Consider the following 8,371-nt stretch of genomic DNA (forward strand, 5'->3'; position numbering starts at 1 on the left):
TAATTTCTAAAAATGTTCCTTATCATGTGAGCACACTAAAAAGTAGACCCGAAGGGTAGATTAGGTTTGTCCCGTTCTCGGTAGCAAAGCATTCGAGGACTCCGTATCTGTGTCAGGGTGAAAATGGCTTCGACATTATGGAATGTAGAGCTTGGTAATAATGGTTTGTTTGACAGATAAAAATCTGGAGTTGAGCGTCACGACGGAAAATTCCGTTTGGTGACTCGAAGGTTGATTGGAGATAAATACCTCTTGATCATGAATCGAAGAGGTGTAATTTGTGAAAATGTTCCTTATCATTTGAGCACACCAAAAAGTGGACTCTAAGGGTAGATTAGGTATGTCCCGTTCTCGATAGCAAAGCTTTCGAGGACTCCGTGGGGATTGTGGTGAAAAATGGCTTCAACATTAGGGAATGTGGAGCTTGGTAATAATGGGTTTGCTTAACAGATAAAAATCTAGAGCAAGAATTTTGTGGTGTTTAGGTCGAAGGGTAACGGCTTGTAGTGTGGTGCGGAATGGGGTATCCGGCTTGATGTGGCCTGAGCACGAAATGGTTGGTAAATAATGTGGGATCAGATTCCCATATCTGGACCTTAAAGGTTAAGGTGTGATATTACGAGCTTGAGGGAAATCCTCAGAAGCCTAGATAGTTCTCCTTATAACAGTCTCTAGAAGGACTTAAGGGTGAAGCGATGTTGGTTTTGATCTTGAGGAAATCCTCAGGATCCTAGATAGGTCTCCCTGTAACAGTCTGTTGAAGGACTTAGGGGTGAAGCAGTTTTGGTTGAGGTTTTAGTGTTTGGTGTTTTGGACTCGTGGGTCCTGGTTTTGGACCTGTTGGTCCTGGACTTGGTGTTTTGGGTGTGGGACTCATGGGTCCTGGACTTTGTATTTGGACTCGTTGGTCCGAAGTTTGAAAGGTGACGGTTTAATTTCGTTATTTGAAATTGTGGGAAAATAACGAATTTGAATTTCGCTATTTTATTTTTTTGAAAAGTGACGGTTTTGAATTTCGTCATTGAAGTTGTGGGAAAATAACGAATTTGAATTTCGCTATTTCATTTTTTTGAAAAGTGACGGTTTTGAATTTTGTCATTGAAATTGTGGAAAATAACGAATTTGAATTTCGCTATTTCGTTTTTTTTTTTTAAAGTGACGGTTTTGAATTTCGTCATTGAAATTGTGGGAAAATAGCGAATTTGAATTTCACTATTTCGTTTTTTGAATGGGATGGTTTTTAATTCCGTTGTTTGGAATTGTGAAAATAGTGAATTTTAATTTCACTATCTTGTTTTTGATTTGAAATTGACGGTTTTATTTTCGTCGCTTGAAATTTATGAAAATAGTGAATTTGAATTTCACTATTTTGTTTTTTGATTTGAAAATGACGGTTTTAATTTCCGTCGTTTGAAGCTGGTGAAGATAGCGAACTTGAATTTCACTATCCGTTGTTTGGAATTGTGAAAATAGTGAATTTGAATTTCACTATCCTGTTTTTGTTGTGGCTTTAGCCTTGGCTTTGGTTTTGCTTCGTCTTTGAGTGAATGGATATAGGCTTGGGCCTTTGATTTTGGCCTTTTGCTTTGGGCGTAAATCTATTGGCTCTTTGATGTCCTTTGTTTGAGGAGGGTAAAGGTGCAGACGGGGATGTACCCGTTGGTGAGAGGTTGATTCTTGACGTGGGATGTTTTTGTGGGGAATGGGCTTGCCTTTCGTCATTGATCATGAACAAGGAGATGTTCTGGTTTGTTATCTGGGTTCGTCGTAGAACCCCTTTGATAGAAGCTCGTTCTAAATTGGGTGCTATTTAAAGATTTCTATTGCCAAACATGGAATAGGTAAAGAGAATGGACACGTAGTTTCGAGTCCTTTGCTTACTCGGTACGGAACGTCACTCGAGTGTACTCACATTGAATTGGAACATGTTGTTTGTTTTAAATCATTTCTCAAATTAATTCTCGTTGTCAACAGGAACTGGTAAAGGGGAGAATTATGATAGTTGGAAATCGTGCTTTTATTTAGATAAATAAGATGTTAGCACAGACTCGATGAATATGTGGACTCATGGGGACAGCCCCCAGTTTGTCACTTAGGAATAAAAGGAAAGACACTAGGATAGATATGAGAAAGCCTAAGACTCGGACTTGGACTTAATCATAGATACGAACTCCTAATCATCATGTTCCTCCTTGAAGGTTTCTTTCGCAACATCTGGCAGCTTGAATGTCTGGTCTTGAGCATTGACCCACTTGAGCACTTCACTCTCGTTGTTGGGGATGATATGAGGACAATAGTCGATGAGGCTTTTATCTCCTTGCAGAAAGAGATGTTCATTAGGGTTGTCTTCATCACTTGGTTGGCATAGGGATGAAGCTATCAGTTCATGATTGTCGATCATATTTTGAATAACATGTTTCAATTTGAAGCACGTTTCAGTGTCATGACCATTCCCTTGATGATATTGGCAATAGGCATTGCCGTCCCAGAAACGGCTTTTCTTGCTTTCAGACGGGTCCGGAGTGGGCCCGATTGGTTGTAGCTTTCCTTCAGTCATGGGCTTTTGAAGAGTTGCGGCATAGGTTGTGTTGAGTTTAGTGAATGTCCTTTGAGAACGCTCAACCTTGCTGTTTGATTTGAAACATTCAGAGGGATTGTCTTGACTGAGAGGTGCAATTATGATTTTGCCAGCTTTAATCATATCTTAAAATGCATGCTTGAGTTTGAAACAGGTTTCGGTGTCATGGCCCTTGCCTTGATGGTATTGGCAATAGGCCTTTGCGTTCCATGAACGACCTCTTTTGTGTTCAGGTTTGTCCAGAGTCGGACCAATAGGTTGCAGCATTCCTTCTGAAGCAAGTATCTCCAGAGCGGTGCCATATGTTATTCCCAGATCTGTGAATACCCTTTGATGTTTTCCAATGGTTCCCACATTGGTGTTTTTGGGGATGTTTTTATGAGTTTTGTTTTTGTTTTTGTCAATCCTGGGCGGAAGCAGGATTGGGTTGTTGTCAATGGGAAGTTTTGGGGATGTTGTTTGATATTTTGAAGGGTATTTTGGTGAGGCAATTTCATGTTCTTTGTTGGTGGGTTCATGGATGTGGGAACCATCAGATGGTTCCTCGTTTTCAGCATTTGTTGGTTGGTGAACGGAGGGTTGGTTTTCTCCTTGATGGTTAGTATTAGGTTCGTTTTCGGCATTACCAAACCTCTTCTCCAAATTAGCTACCCGGGTGTTCAAATCATCGATAGCCACTTGCAGCTTTGAGAATATGTTGTTGATGGAGACGGAAAGCATCATTATAGCGCTCTGTATGCCATCCTCATCAATTGCATGAATTTTCTCATCGTCAGGAGAGATGAGGTGAGAGCAGTCTAGGGAAGATTCTTGACTGTGTCCAATAGGGTTTTCTGAAGGGTTGCTTTTGTTGTTTGCTGAGGGAGGTAATGGTAACTCACCCTTTTCGATCATATCAAGGATGGCACCTTTTAGAGGGAGGCACATTTCAGTATCGTGTCCACGACCTTGGTGATATTGGCAAAAGAGGTTTCCATCCCATCTTCGACCTCGCTTGTTCGGTAGAGGGTCCGGAGTTGGACCAATCGGTTTGAGTTTTCCTTGGGATATTAGCCTCTCCAAGGTTGTGGCATAAGGCATACCCAAATCAGGGAAGGACATATGAGGTCGTCTGGTTTTGGTTTTGTCGATGGCAAGTAGCAGGCTTTCAAGGAACTTAACCCTCTGCTCAATGTCATAAGAGAGAAGATTCTCGGTTATCATTTTGTCCTCAACTTGGGAGAGACGAGTGCTCAAGTCTTCTACGGTAGCTAGGAGTCGAAGGACCACGTTGTTGGTTTCAGCAGAAGTCATGGCAGATGCAGATTGATCGGCTTCTTGAGTTTCTTGTCGACGATCGATGGCACCCAAGAGATTCCTATTTGACATAACGATAGGCGTTATAACTTGTCTTGGCAAGGAATCGCACAAACAAAGGCAAGTACGACACATATGTATAAAAGAAAAATACGTCGTGAAGACGCGACGGTGTGACTAAGTTATGAGTTCATTAAAGATCGTGAATGCCTCTCGTGTTTGAACTCTTGATGCATGACGTTGAACTCAGACTCGAGTGTCAACTTTGACATAGTGATGCCCAGACAGACTAATCTTGACTTAGTTTCGATGTGTGTTGATGGCGTGACGCCATTGGACAAGACATATACACAAACTTGACCTTTGACCCGTAACGTAGGGGAAATGCGGGTTTAAAACCCAAGAGGTTTCGACTCTGCTAACACCATTGGAGATGTCTCGACAATTAGGCGACACGACCTAGACCAGAGGGTAGGTACTGACTTCGGCAGAGACTCGACATTATCTAGACGACTTGACTTTAAATCGACTGGACTCTAATCGACTCGAGGCTAAATCGGAAAGGCGGACTGAAATTTTCGAAAATAGAAATTTTCAAAAAGATTCATTTGTCGTTTTATGGACAGCTTCCAAAGAGTAGGGATCTTCAAAAGGTCGAGCAGTTGAAAGAGTTGTCTTAGGTTTGTTTTCAAAAGACAATTTGAGTTGAAATTGCGGCGGCTCTGAAAATAAAGTGTTGTTTCCAAAGACGGTTTTTGAAATTCCGAATCACGGATTAGAAAATCGAGAATCGAATAATTTGGAATCGTCATCACAATGGCCATGAAAACGGTTAAGTTAGTTTTTAAAGGATTTAAAATTGGGTTGAAAATTTGAAAACGGTTAGATTTGTTTTCAAATAATTTGGAATCGGATTGAAATTTGAAAACGGTTAAATTTGTTTTCAAAGATTTGATTTTGAATTTGAAATTAGAAAACGGTTAGATTTATTTTCAAACATTAGAATCTGGATTTGAAATTTGAAAACAGTTAGATTTGTTTTCAAATATTTGAATTTTGATTTGGATTTTGAAAACGGTTAAAGTTGTTTTCAATATTTGATTTTGAAATGAAATTTGAAAACGGTTAGATTTGTTTTCAATGATTTGATTTTGAATTGAAATTTGAAAACGATTAGATTTGTTTTCAAATATTTGAAATTTGATTGAAATCTGAAAACGGTTAAATTTGTTTTCAAAGATTGAGTTTTGATTTGAAATTTGAAAATGGTTAAATTTGTTCTCAAATGATTTGAGTTTTGATTTGAAATCTGAAAACGGTTAAATTCGTTTTCAAATATTTGACTTTGAATTGAAATTTGAAAATAATTAAATTTGTTTTCAAATGATTTGAAGTTGGATTTGAAATTTGAAAACGGTCAGATTTGTTTTCAAAGATTTGAGTTTGAATTGAAAATTGAAAACGGTTAAATTTGTTTTCAAATAATTTGAAATAGGATTTGAAATTTGAAAACAGTTAAATTAGTTTTCAAAGATTTGATTTTGAATTGAAATGTGAAAACGGTTAAATTAGTTTTCAAATGATTTGAAGTTGGATTTGAAATTTGAAAACGGTCAGATTTGTTTTCAAAGATTTGAAATTGGAAATTGTGAGGATTGAATTCATCATTACGACGGGTTAGAAAACCGTTTTAACCTTTGAAAGACGGTAAGCAAATCGAAAATTGTGAGAATTGAAATCGTCATTACGACGGCTTAGAAAAGCCAAATTTAATTTCGAAAACGACATTTGAAATTTTGGAAAGTTGCACGGGTTAAAATCGTCATTATGACGGTTTGAAAAACGTTTCTGTTTAAAAATTGATTTTGAATTTTGAAAATTCGAGGGTAGAATTCGTCATTACGATGGCGTAAAAGGGCGCTTTGAGAATGCAACGGTTGGCGGCAGATCGAGTTTTGAAACGGCCATTATGACGACGTAAAAGGGTATTTTGAAATGGTTTGTGAAAACCGAGTTTTGAAATCGTTATTACGACAGCATAAGAATGTGATTTGAATGGTTATAAAATACCGGGTTTTGAAATGGCCATTATAACGGCATAAAAAGGCGTGTTGAAATGGTTGTAGAAAACCGGTTTTTAAAATCGTCATTACGACGGCCTAGAAAGGCGTGTTGAAATGGTTATAAAAACCAGGTTCGAAAATCGTCATTACGACGGCCTAGAAAGGCATGTTAAAATGCAACGGTCGGCAAAAGACCGAGGTTTGAAACGGCCATTATAACGGCACAAAATGTGTTTTTGAAAGTTTCAAAATGACACGGAAGGACTTATGATCAAGTAGCACATAAGCACTCGCAGTTCATTATATTATGCATAATGCTGACACGGGTTTTGGCTTAAAGGGTGGGTTACACACCAAGCAATCAAACCCCGATTTTTGAGAGGGATACCAATCCAAACAAAATGTGTAAGGAGGGTGCCCTAGCCTCGTGCTCAAAGGAAGTGAACGCTCTTTGACGAAACAGAAATGTGTAACGTCAACGGTATGCTTGACTCAATCGGGATTCGAAACGCGGGGATGAGAAAACTCACGCCGACAAGACGAGCCAATTGGTCGGTAAAGGTTTGGTTATGGGCCCAGACACGGAACCCGACTTATGACCGTAATATCAATTAATGCACTTTAACCACGACCTCGTTCAAGTTTCACCTCTAAGGATCACAAAGACACAAGTGTCCTAGTTTCCCCAGCGGAGTCGCCAAATTGTGGACATGGGCCACATCTCGGTCTGTGGATTTGGGGGCCACATACCGGTCCGTAGTCGCGGGCCACCTGCACGCCAGGCCTAATCTGTGGACATGCAGCGGTCTTTTGAAAGCCACGTTCGGCGGCGTAAAAATGCTTTCGACCGGATCGCTTTAGATCGGTCGGTTTCGTCTCGGTAAAGGTCTCGAAACGATGCAGAGATGTTCGGAGTCGCCACCAAGCATTTGTGGGATGCTTGGAACCCGTTCGAATCCACTTTATACCTAGGTCAATCAAGGCAAAAAGCGGTTCTTAACATAGGTACTAAAGATAAGGACTCGTCCCCCTTTTAGCATTCTATGCCTAAAATGACTCTCGTGCGCCCTGGATAAGGCCATCCATTATCCAAAGGTTCTGAGTAAGGGGTGAGGGTACGTATTGGTAAGCCCTTTAATCGGACACCCAATCCCGCCCGCGTTAGCGGCCTCTACTGATCAATCGTGGTTGTTTAAGTGCAAGAGTTGATAAAACGGTGTAAATGCATGAATGCACATCCAAAAGTTTTAACCTAACATGTGAGCTTTCTAAATCGGTTTGTTAATCCAAGTATCAAGTATAAGACGTCAAGTTGGATTTAGATTGATTTGCATGTGAGAATGAAAATTAAACATCCATTTACCAAATTCGGGTTATGATGCTTAACACGATCCATTTATTGAAAAAGGGTGTCAAATGACAAAGTGTAAAAACGTAAGCTTGTCAATCTGATCTGTCATGTATTCGGATTAACCGTAATCAAGATCGTCCTAGACAAGTGCTAAAAACGAGGCAGAATAGCGCCAGGCAGCCCCTTTGGGGAGCGAGCCTATTGGCGATAGAAGGGGCTCTGCCCTAGTTTTGAAATGTAGAAAACAGACGGCCTCTTGGGGCGTGAGCCATGATCCGTCCCAAGCGGGTGTCTCCTGGTTTTTGAAAAGGTTGTTTAAAACCGTATTTGTGATTAAATAATTTGCAAGTATTGTTTGCATGACTCGGAATAATTACTATTGTGTTAGTAACATTCGTTGTCGGATTTGCATATTTGAAAAGTATAGTTTACAAGTAAAAATGTAAAATATTTGATTTGAACTAATCATGTTAAGTTCATTTCTTTGTAATTAGTCAAGTTAATCATCGTACTCGGATTAAACCGACATGGTATAAAGAACCAAAGATGATTATGATCTATGACTAATATATTTACAAATGTAAATAAATGAGAAAAATGGTCAATAAAGAAAAGGGTGTTAAAATACCCATTAAAATATAATTAACCAATAATATCATCGAGTCACGGAATAACCCGTCATGGTATAAAGAACCAAGGATGATTTTTGTAATGGTCAAAATATGTTTATCATAAAAATGAATTAAAATGGTAAATAAAAGAAAAGGATTTTCTTTAAAATGTAATTAACCAAATAATATCACTAAGTCACGGATTAAACCGTCATGGTATTAAGAACCAAGGGTGATTATGATTTATGGTTAAAAAAGGTTGTCCTAAAAACGATTTGAAACATTTAAAATGATAAAAACCGATTGCAAATAAGAAAGAAATAAAGAGGAAAGACGAGAACAAACATGGATGAGTCTGACCTGGACACCCACAAGAGGCGCGAGCCTCCCTGCATAGCAAGGAGCTCCTGTCTCAGGCCAAAACTCGGTTTTGGCTCGTCTAACCTAAATTTGAATCGTGTTATGCATTGTT

The sequence above is a fragment of the Silene latifolia genome, unplaced genomic scaffold, assembly GCF_048544455.1.
Source record: "Silene latifolia isolate original U9 population unplaced genomic scaffold, ASM4854445v1 scaffold_218, whole genome shotgun sequence".
In the NCBI taxonomy this organism is placed as follows: domain Eukaryota; kingdom Viridiplantae; phylum Streptophyta; class Magnoliopsida; order Caryophyllales; family Caryophyllaceae; genus Silene; species Silene latifolia.